The sequence below is a fragment of the Triturus cristatus genome, chromosome 6 (genome assembly GCF_964204655.1).
Source record: "Triturus cristatus chromosome 6, aTriCri1.1, whole genome shotgun sequence".
Classification (NCBI taxonomy): Eukaryota; Metazoa; Chordata; class Amphibia; order Caudata; family Salamandridae; genus Triturus; species Triturus cristatus.
In genome coordinates this window covers 73,229,322-73,241,626 of record NC_140589.1, presented here as the reverse complement: position 1 = coordinate 73,241,626, position 12,305 = coordinate 73,229,322, and the positions used below count along the sequence as shown (strand labels likewise).

The window sequence follows — 12,305 nt, the reverse complement described above, 5'->3', positions numbered from 1 at the left end:
TGTCCTTAAGTGGAGCTTGTGAAAAGTGCCGGTGTTGATAATCAAGTGTTGGTGCTGAGCACCGGAAACCACCAGTTCAAATTAAGCACTGGTCCGAGCAATTCAGGATCATAGTTTCTTTGTGTTATTGAAACAATCTCCAGCTTTGCTTCAATAAAACGAAAAAATGCTGATTGGGGGAACTAACATGGCTTCTGCTTGTCATTTATCTTCAGCTTCAGTGTGTCCACCACACTGGTGAATTCACTGTAGGCAGAGTGATCCCTGCCAAGCAGGCATTGATCTATACATGTGCCGAGGTTCTTCCACCCATGGGCTTGTGCCAGAGTCTTCGTCTTCTGGTGGGTGGATTGACGGGTCACCATGCCAGGCTTTAACTGAGCCTTATTTGTTTCAGGCGCTAGGGCCACACAAAGGCTTCCAACACATTGTGAACCCCGAGCCTTAGGATAAATTGGCCATAGATTCTAATATTAAAATCTGTCTCTGCAGAAGAGCAATACATCTATTTGGGGTCATGTACGTTTGGGAATAATGAAATCAATTGCCTTACAATTCTCTATAATTAATAAAGACACAAAGCCTCATTGAGAAAGGTATTTTGCAGGTGTAACATCTCCGAATCTGGTCAGCACAAGGTTTGGAAACACAGAACGCTTTTTAAGTGTATCAAAGGCCTTTTACATTAACGTTTTTGTGATCCACTACGAATCACAAATAATAAGGGCGTGAATGAGGGGCCAGATGTATCAAAGTGTTTTACCCATTCTGCGTCTAAGGGAAAATATGTTCATACGTATATCCCGAGGTGTCCCCTCCTATTTTGAAACTTGCAACAGAATGTATGAATTGTTTGTGACTGCAATTGCAGTCGCAACCCATTGATACATTTCCAAACCCTAAGTTGAGTGGCACCCGATTCTCAAAGGGGAAGCTGCCCCCGTGGGCAGGTTTTCCTTTGGGAATCATGTCAATAACCTCAGCGGAGAAGGCAGAGCTCTAGAGTAAACCACTGCTTTCTCCATGGATGTGTTTCCAAAAGTTAACCATCTTTTTTGAAAGCAGCACCTGTTCTTTGAATAGACATGGACTGCTTTACAAAAGATGTTTCCTGTTTGGGGATGCAGATGCAGGGACGGCTATCTTTTGTCCCTCGAAAGCCTCCATCCCTGCATTCGCAGTCAATCAAAGACAGAAGAGTTTTAAGGCCTGGGCAAAGTGGACATTTGCTCAAGGGCCTCGCCCTCCAAGGGGCCCGTGGCAAAGCAAAACTCACGTCTGCTAATTTTTGTATCTTAACCTTTAATGTATGATTGAATATTGTTAGGCAACATAGGGCTTGAGTTAGCAAAAATGGGTACAAAAAATTGAAGTTGTTCAAAATAGGCCCCCCCAAAATATTTCTTGCCCGGGGCTCCCAAAATCCTTAAAATGATGCTGATCACAGGGGATCACAAATTGTGCCCTGACTAATTAATATGCAGTAGATGGGTCATTTTACAACCCTCTGTCAATGTACAGATTGCAATGCACCTATAGTATAGAGATCACATCTTCAATTGCATTCCCATTCACAAACCAGTTTGTGCAAATTGCACATCCCTTGTCTGCCAATGAGAACAGTTCATCAGGCACATCTTACTTTTTATAAACTATGGATCTGTCTGAGTGCTGGCCTTTATTTTTTCATAGCATCACATTACTAGTAAAAATAGGGCTCTGAGAAGGGCAAAAAGTATGGAATGGCCATGCAGAGAAGGTGACTTTATGTTATGTTATGTAATGTTAAAATTTCTTATAAAGCACTCGTGCACCGATTGGTTTCTTGCCGCTGAACTTAAGAATTTTACTGGGACCTCATGTGTTTAGTTGTCAACAAGTCTAGTTATAAGCTTGGGTAAATAGCCAAGTCTTATGAAGTCTACGGAATCTGACGAATTCAGTGCAGGTTCTTATATCTAACGGGAGAGTGTTCCAGAAGCTGGGGGTCAATACTAAAAACCTGTAGCCACCTATTTGTTTCCGTTTATAGGAAGGAATGGTTAAGAGGTTCTTGTGGGCAGAGCGTAAGCTCCGTGCAGGTAGGTATTTCTGGACAAGTCTGAATATAAATGTTGGGCTAGCACCATGCAAGGCTTTAAAAATAAGGCAACCAACTTTAAACGCACATCTTTGCGGGATGGGAAGCCAATGTAGCTCTTTCATAGTGGGAGAGATGTGTTCCCATCTGAGTTGTTGGGATATCAACCTTGCTGCCTGCTTCTGAACCATCTGCAGTCTTTTGGTGAGATAGAGCAGAATGCCAAAGTATAAAGAATTGGCATAATCCAGGTGAGATATCACCATGGCTAGGACCACCTGGATTAAGGTTTCCCGAGTGAGTAATCTCCTAATCTTCCTTATATTCCTCAGCTGAAAGAAACAGGTGGAGGTCACTGCTCCTATCTGAGATTTCATAGTGAGATCGCTATTGATGATCACTCCCAGACTTTTAGCTGAGGAAGGAGGGTTAGGTGGGGATCCTAGTTCACTTGGCCAGAACAGTGCGTTCCAGGGGTTCAGGGGACCACCTATCAGAATCACTTCTGTTTTATCTGGGTTCAGTTTTAACTGGTTGTTATTCATCCAGTCACGGATGTGTAAAATTGTTGCCTGGGATTCAGATATCGAATCAGATGAATTATCGATTGAAAACACCAGTTGCAGATCATCTGCATAATTATACGTGCATACCTTCCTATTTTTCAAGGTGTGAAGTAAGTGAAGAAGGTAAAGATTGAATAAGTGAGGGGACAATGAGGAACCCTGTGGTACTCCACATGTCGTTGCCATTTTAGGTGCAGAAAATTGTGAGACACGCACTGGCTGAGTACGTTCCTCAAGAAATGACTCAACCCAGCTGGACGCCATCCTTTTGAGACCGGCCATCCTGACACGGTCGATCAGAATACCCTGATCGACCGTGTCAAATGCCGCTGACAGATCCAGCAAAAAGAACTGTAGATGGACAGAATGCAGAACAATGTCATACATTCACCCCAGTACAGAGTTCTGGGCCTAAATGCATCGTTTTTTTGCTCACCATGCCATTCCAGTTTGGACCCAGCCATATTCAAATCAGTCTTGACCTTGTGCCCAATGGGAACAGTCCAGCCCGAACTGCCAGGCCAGGTCCTCCCTGGACTGGAAACAAGCATCCTAGGACCGGTTTCGGTGTTTCACCCCTCTTCAGCCAGGATAGCTTGATTCCAGTGGCATGGAGAGCACGGGACTCACGTCTGAGCATACCCGTCCCACTCGGGGTGACAAATGCAAAAGGAACTATTGAAGCAGGGAGATAGGATGATAGTTAGTCAAAATCCCAGGGTTCGTACCTTATTTTTTTAGCAGGGGGACAACTGTTGCTTCTTCAAAAGCCTTCGGAACACAGCCATGTGCTAGAGAGTCATCAAGGAGTGCCAAGGCGGGTCCGGGGAAAATGGTAAAAACTTCTCTTAAAATATGAGGCAGACAACTGTCTGTAGGTGATCCTGACTTTACTTTGGACAGAAGGTCCAAAAAAGTCTGACTGTCTATTGCTGAGAACTGTTCAAGAGAGCAGGGGTTTTCCAACATTGAGGGTGAACCCTCAGGAGCAGGGCAGCAGGGAATACTGGCTTTTATTGTAACAATTTTATCAATAAAGAATGAATTGAGGGAGTTACAAAAATCTTGGTTGGGAGTAGATTTTAATGTAACTCTATCAGGATTGGATAATTCGTCCACAATGGCAAATATTTCTTTGGACTTATTGGTAGGGCTCATGTTTTTTGAACGGAAATAAACAGCCTTAGCTGAAGAAATTGATTTTTTATACTCTTTCAGTTGGATCAAATATCTCTCTTTTTTATCTAGAGAATAGTTAGTTCTCCATTTCCTTTCGGCTTGACGAAGTGCTAGTTTTTGGCTTTGTAAATCTGGGGAGAACCATTTTTGTGCGGCGTGGCGTCTTGCTGACCGAATTATTTTTAGTGAGGCGTTTTCATTGCTGGCCGCGGTAAGCCATGCTTTGAGATTTTTCTCACTTGAATTAATTGACATCTGGTGGATGGGAACTGTGTTTGCTAGAGTGGCATGGAATTGGATTCTATTAATATTATTCCAATTCCTAGCTGCTAGTCTTTTTAGTCTTTGGGGTTTTACTATGCCAATGTCATTGATAGTAGGCTGAATTAAGGAGTGATCAGACCAAGTGCATGAGGAGACAGTCAATGCAGATACTGTAATATTGGCTGTCCACACCTGGTCCAATGTGTGTCCCTTATTATGTGGGGCCGTAGTTATTTGCTGAGTAAGATTTAATCCAATGAGCAGATCAGTCAGTTCTTTGGCATGGGGTCCGCCTTGTGTGTCGTTGACCCAATAATTAAAATCACCGATCAGCAAATATTTTGCATTGTTGATAATTAGCAGAGCCAACTGTTCAGCTAGGGAATAGGGAAACGAGGACATATTCTGGGGCGGTCTATAGAGTAGCACACAGATTAAAGGGGTCAAAGTTGACTCCATTTTAAGGACAAAATGATCTACCAGAGGTAGATCAAGTGGGATTACATTTGTAAATTTTAAATCTTGGCGCACAATGGCCGCCACTCCCCCACCTGCTTTCCCTGACGTGCGATTTGCCAGGAGGATATAATATTCGTTAGGGAGAGCTGCTAAAATGTCTAGAGCTGAGTTCTGTGACAACCAAGTTTCCGTTAGGAACAGGATGTCTGGGTGGCTTGAGTCCGAAATATTGAATATGTCAAGCTGGTGTTTCACCAAGGAGCGGGTGTTAAGGTAAAAATGGTTGGTTTAAGGTCAGTGTCTCTGGTCTGTCTTTGGGGGGTGATTATAGCATGGGGGGAGTGATCATTTCTGGAAAGGAGGCACTTGCTTCCATGATCCCTAATGGTTCCATGATGGAATATCGTTAACATAAATATCGTCAGAAATAAATATCGTCACTAAAATATCGCTTACATTAATATCGTCATCCTATACTTAAACAAGGATTCACACAAATATCGATTTTTTTTTATCGACAACCCTAATATCGTTCACACTAATATCGACAACATAAATATCGACTACTACATTATCGACTTTATTTTAAATAACATTACCTTAGACATATATATCGACTACACTAACATCGAGGACCTATCTGCTTATAGAAATATACAAAAAATATCGTCTTTTTATTACCAACTCGATATGCAGTATTCTTTTATTTTACTCACTTTTTTTTACTATTTTACTTTACAAAACTATTCACACATATAATTATTTAGTTTTCCTAATACTTATTGATATAAAAATATATAATATAGGTTAAAAAAAATTACATTTACTGATACTATCATACACTCCGATGGCCTAAATGTGAAACACATTTCATTATTTTCTACATATAAACTATTTACATATAAAACAAAAAAGCACATATAAAACTTTTTACTATGTACTTTAACAAACAAATAGTGATGCAACAAACTCTTAAGAAAATAACGGTTTTCTAATTCAAAATAACGTTCTCGACCAATGATTTTGAAATTTCACTAATTGAACCAATCAAAAGCTACCATTAATTAACTCACTAATATAAAAACAATTATACACTTAACGTAATTTACCATTTTTGGCCCAAACTTGGAGAAAAACGGTTACCTTGCTGAGAGAAGAGAATACAAACCTACGACTACAACTACAAAACGTCATACTACACTTCAAGTAAGTAAAATCCCATTGCTTTGTGAACGTGAAGTTCCAAAAACAAAATGGATGCATAATAAAAACTAAAATAGGACTAAATACCCTTTTGATCAAAAATAAATTGTATTAAATAGCATAATATTTACCATGTTTAGTAATAATTTACTTTTTATTGTTAAAAAACAAATGAATATTGTAAAATATACATTAATATGTTCAATAGAATTATGTATTAATTGTTTATTGTATATTAAAAAATGTTTTTCATTGTTAAATATTTTTCTCAGATGTTAAAAAATGTAAATTTATGTTATGTACATATCGTGATAAAATCAATGACATAAAAAATATGTAATATATTAAATTTTTATAAAAAATATTAAAATTTAATATACTAATTTATGCATAATTGAAACTGTATTTATGTACAAAACTGCAATATAATTTGTTAGCAAAAATTATGTTAAATGTTTTATAAAATGTTCAAAATCTTTGCAGTAACAAATTAAACTATGAATAAAAAAAAATTAAAAAAATGTTATTTCTTAATTTAGAAACTTGTCATATGTATGTAAAAATGTTATAAAAATGTTTTTAATTTATATTGTTGAAATGAATATTACAACATGACATATATTATTCTTATTAAAAATAGTAAATAGATAATGCTGGATAATAAACCATAATAATTAACTATTCTAACTCCAATCCTGCGTAAGTCAGGGTAAATGGTGGATAGTAAACCATTATAATTAACTATTCTAACTCCAAACATAACATAAGTCAAGGAAAGTGCTGGATAGTAAACCATAATAAATTACTATTCTAACTCCAATCCAACATAAGTCAGGGAAAGTGCTGGATAGTAAACCATAATAAATTACTATTCTAACTCCAAACATAACATAACTCAGGGAAAGTGCTGGATAGTAATCCATAATAAATTACTATTCTAACTCCAATCCAACATAAGTCAGGGAAAGTGCTGGATAGTAAACCATAATAAATTACTATTCTAACTCCAAACATAACATAAGTCAGGGAGAGTGCTGGATAGTAAACCATAATAAATTACTATTCTAACTCCAATCCAACATAAGTCAGGGAAAGTGCTGGATAGTAAACCATAATAAATTACTATTCTAACTCCAAACATAACATAACTCAGGGAAAGTGCTGGATAGTAAACCATAATAAATTACTATTGTAACTCCAATCCAACATAAGTCAGGGAAAGTGTTGGATAGTAAACCATAATAAATTACTATTCTAACTCCAAACATAACATAAGTCAGGGAGAGTGCTGGATAGTAAACCATAATAAATTACTATTCTAACTCCAATCCAACATAAGTCAGGGAAAGTGCTGGATAGTAAACCATAATAAATTACTATTCTAACTCCAAACATAACATAACTCAGGGAAAGTGCTGGATAGTAAACCATAACAAATTACTATTCTAACTCCAATCCAACATAAGTCAGGGAAAGTGCTGGATAGTAAACCATAATAAATTACTATTCTAACTCCAAACATAACATAACTCAGGGAAAGTGCTGGATAGTAAACCATAATAAATTACTATTCTAACTCCAATCCAACATAAGTCAGGGAAAGTGCTGGATAGTAAACCATAATAAATTACTATTCTAACTCCAATCCAACATAAGTCAGGGAAAGTGCTGGATAGTAAACCATAATAAATTACTATTCTAACTCCAAACATAACATAACTCAGGGAAAGTGCTGGATAGTAAACTATAATAAATTACTATTCTAACTCCAATCCAACATAAGTCAGGAAATGTGCAGGTTAGTAAACAATATATATATTTTTCTATCTAAATTATTTTTTAGACCCTATTCCCCTATAATACCAAAATAACGCTTCTTCAATATTAATTTAATAATTTTTATTAATATTATAAAATAAATTTCGTGTAAAATTTTAAATTTCGATGTTAAATTTTGATTTCATGATAAATTTCTAATTTATTAATATTTTATACAATTTTTTAACACTACATTTTTAAATTACTACCCACCCTAATCCCCTATAATACCAAAAACCCGCTCCTAAAATTTTTATTTGAAATTTTAAAATTTAATTACAAATTTAATTTCGTGAACAATTCGAAATTTCAAATTAAAATTTCGATTTCTTAATTATTTTCTAATTTGTTTATATTTTATAAATTTTTTAAAAACCAAATTTTAAATTACTACCCACCCTTATCCCCTATAATACCAATAACCCGCTACTAAAATTTTAACAATTCTTTTGTAGAAAATATTTTTTAACACATATTATTACTAGTAGGAGTTTTGTAAGTTTTTTAAAAACATAATACATATTTTTTTATAAATTTTATAACACCTTATATTTTTGTGTCGATATTATATAAAACGACATTTTGATCAACGATATTCTGTTCATCGATATTTTTTTATGACGATATTTTTGTCATTCTCACGAAACGATATTTTTTACAACGATATTTTCTATTACGATATTTTTAACACTCGATATTCTTACCACGATATTAATGCTAGTCGATATTTTCCCGTCGATATTCTATCTTTATACCATCCCTAATGTACTTAGTCTCACATTAGTAAGGGGATTGAAAAAGTAATTACCAGAGTGCAAGAGTATTAATTATTGTGAAGAGTAAGAGAGAATTTGGACTTTATGACACTGATATTACTAAATGACATGGGCAAAAGGGATATTGTTCTATGACTTTATGGCAGTCGTGCATGCTCCAGCAAACCAATAGTGAGGTGGGGGAAGCGGAGTGGGGGGAGGTGGAGAAGGGGCCTCTTTCTGGCTTCTTTTGGAACAGGAAGCACCCAGGCTCACCTAAGCCATTCACAGCACTGCAATGCAGCATTGTGATTGGTAAGCACCCAGGCTCTCCTCTCCTAAGATTTGTTGGAGCACCATGGTTAGGAGCTCAGATGCGGAATGGGAGCCTGGGCATGTTCTCCACCTATGCTTTAATGTAGCCTGGGTGGAGAACATGAAAAATGTGCATGAATGTTTGGCTGGCCCCAGAGGGCCGCCCAAACATTAATGCGCACTTAGGAGGGTGCCACCACTCCTCCCCCCTGCTGCCCACCCTAGCCCGCCCACAAAACTGCCTCAGCTCTGAAAAATAAAATGATAATTACATCGCATTATTAGCATTTTATTTTTCCTTTTTTTTGCCATGCTGAAAGGCAGTAGGGCACCGCTCCTCCACCTTAGTGGAGAAGCCGCCCCTGTTTTATAGAGGCACTTGGTCTCTGGTATCGTGTCGCTATATGTTCAGTGGCCCATCCTCCCTCAGCAAACAAGAGAAAACAAGAAAACAAAACCAAAGGCAAATAAAAACACTGCAGCACTTCAAAAGGAGAATATCCTTCTATACTTGCAAACATTGTATTATTTTATTTGCTTGCTTAAAATACAACACAGTAAAAAAATACACACTTCCAAAAACTTCTCAGAAAGGGTTACCTCAACGCAGACCTCCACTTCTTCTCCCGTAACATTGCCCAGTGTTTACAAACTTGCTTGATATTACAAGAGGGAGAAACAGTCCCTATGGATGGACACTTTCTTCCAAACCATCTCCTCTCTGCACCACTCTCCATTTTAGCAATGGAAGTTTCATGATTCGAGCACCAGCGAACATTCGCCGACTTTAATCTTAAATTTCACCTTCTCTGACAGAGAAAATAATTATCCCTTCTCTGACTCCAACACCACCCCTCCCGCTCCCCTTTTCTATGCCCCAACTCTGCATAGACAAAATGAGAACCATCCGCCTTAAACTCCCTTTTCCTGGCCCTCTGCCGTGCTCCACTCATAACGGGTCCTCCCAAACTGAGGACACAACTCCTTCTGGTCCCAATAGCATCCTTCAGTTCCTGCCTGTAACTTCCCATGAGTGCTACGCAAACAAATGATGGACGGAATGCTTAATAAATCATACATTCACCCCAGCCAAGATATCTGGGTTAAATCCATCGTTCTTTTGCTCACCATGCCATCCCCAGTTTAGACCCAGCCATATGCAAATCAGTCTTGACTCTGCGCTTCATTGGAACAGTCCAGACCGAAATGCCAAGCCAGATCCTCCCTAGACCAAAACAAGCATCCTGGGACCGGATTTTGAGTATTACCCTTCATCAGCCAGGCTAGCTTAGATCCAGTGGCACAGTGAGCAAGGGTCCCAGGTCTTGGCATACCCATCCCAATTAGGGTGGATTTAGGCCCAGATCTCTGTAATGGGGTGAATGTATGACATTGTTCTACATTCTGTCCATCAATTGTTGTTTTTGCATTTGTCACCCCGAGTGGGATGGGTATGCCCAGATGTGGGCCCCGTGCTCTCCTTGCCACTGGAGTCAAGCTATCCTGGCTGAAGAAGGGTGAAACCCCGAAACCGGTCCTAGGATGCTTGTTTCCAGTCTGGGGAGGACCTGGCCTTGCAGTTCGGGCTGGACTGTTCCCATTGGACACAGGGTCAAGACTGATTTGCATGTGGCTGGGTTCAAACTGGAATGGAATGTTGAGCAACAAAACTATGGTTTTAGGCCCAGATCTCTGTACTGGGGTGAATATATGACATTGTTCTGCATTCTGTCCATTAATTAATGTTTTTGCATTTGTCACCCTGAGTGGGATGGGTATGCCCAGACGTGGGCCCCGTGCTCTCCAAGCCACTGGAGTAAAGCTATCCTGGTTGAAGAGGAGGAAACCCTGAAACCGGTCCTAGGATGATTGTTTCCAGTCCAGGGAGGACCTGACCTGGCAGTTCGGGCTGGACTGTTCCCATTGGGCAGAGGGTCAACACTGATTTGCATATGGCTGGGTTCAAACTGGAATGGCATGCTGAGCAAAAATACAATGGATTTAGGTCCAGATATCTGTACTGAGGTGAATGTATGACATTGTTCTGCATTTTGTCCATCAATTGTTGTTTATGCATTTGTCACCTCGGGTGGGACGGGTATGCCCAGACGTGGGCCCCGTGCTCTCCATGCCACTGGAGTCAAGTTATCCTGGCTGAATAGGGGTGAAACCCTAAAACCGGTCCTAGGATGCTTGTTTCCAGACCAGGGAGGACCTGGCCTGGCAGTTCAGCAAGACTGATTTGCACATGGCTGGGTTCAAACTAGAATGGCATGGTGAGCATAAAAACGATGGATTTAGGCCCAGATCTCTGTACTGGGGTGAATGTATGACATTGTTCTGCATTATGTCCATCAATTGTTGTTTTTACATTTGTAACTTCCCACAGTCTGACAGGATCCTCACCCATGCCCCTTATCCTACCCTCTCTCATGGCTCCCCCACTGTCACGTCCACATCTCATTTAAAACCAACTCCTGGTAACAACAGAGTGGTAAGAGAGATCTTACCAAGCCCACTGTTAGAACTCATAGCAGATTCCACTAACTCCTCCTCTAACAACATCTCCCTAGGTGACTTCAACCCCCACTGGCAATGCAGAACAACCCTGAGGCTTCCCTTCTAGCCCAATCCTTACTCACTCGATCAACAATAAATACCCTCCTTGGTGACCTTCAGTCAGTTTTCAGGTCGGGTTGCAGTATGGGCCATACTGCGCATAGTACATGCTGAGCTGCGTATCTTAAAAAACAGAAACTCCGGCCTTCTCATCCCCCTGGACGTATCTACAACATGTGCCAGAGTCGCCCGTGCTACACTCCTTGAAACACTGTCACTGCAGAGGGGAATCTGTGGCACTGTCATGACGTGGGTCAAATCCCATCTATCCAATCATTCCCAGCAAATACAATTGGGTAGCTCACTCTAAATTACTTTACCTCCACCTCAAGAAGCCCCCCATGGGTTTATACTCTCCGTCATGCTTTTTAACCTGTAAATGAAGCCACCTCGCGCCATCCTAATGACATAAGACAACTCTTCCTACCTCTACATTGACAAGATGCCACTAAGGATAGTGGCAAGGAGAGGGAGAAAGGCCAGAAGAAGTGTGCCGAAAACCGGTTAAACCAGGTCCATACAAATGTGCTGAGAGAGAGAAGGAGCCGGAGCCAGAGATATGACGAAATCAACTCACGGGCAGGGTCCCCCTGCCGCAAGGGAGCGGAGGAACAGAGAGGATAAGTTATCAAACCTCAGGCCTCCGAAGTCCGAGTGAAGCTGAAGTCCAGCTGCCGGTGGCTGTTGAAGTTGGTCAGTGATCCTGGGGCGGCATTCTCGCACCAAGGGCCTCATGTAGGTAGCGAAATACCGGTCGGTAACGTCCGAATTTCGGTAAATATGCCGTTACCGACCGGTATACAGACAAGTGAGATGTAGGAGTCCAAAAACCACTTTTCGGTAAATATGAGGCGGTAAATACCGATTCATAGTTACCGAATACATCATTAACGAATCGGTAAACATGAAGTGGTAAATATGAAGTGGAAATAATTAAAATGACATGTAGGAGCACTCGGTAAATAAGAAATCCAGGAAAATCGGTAAATAAGAGTCGGTAATTAACACGGATTGAAAGCAGGTGGTAACCAACAGCAGTGCAGCTCA

The 12,305-nt window shown here is 39.8% G+C and overlaps 1 long non-coding RNA gene across 2 annotated transcripts in view; it reads right to left on the bottom strand.

Annotated features, from left to right (window-relative positions):
• Window positions 1-11,984, bottom strand: part of LOC146813777 (uncharacterized) — a 116,228-nt gene extending 104,244 nt beyond the window's left edge. The window contains exon 1 of one of the 2 annotated variants that reach the window (XR_014962441.1): window positions 11,893-11,984. This is a non-coding gene — a long non-coding RNA (uncharacterized LOC146813777). Of the gene's footprint in view, window positions 1-11,835 lie in introns of both variants that reach the window. The other variant, XR_014962442.1, reaches the window with a different exon arrangement.
• Between the last annotated feature and the right edge of the window lie 321 nt (window positions 11,985-12,305).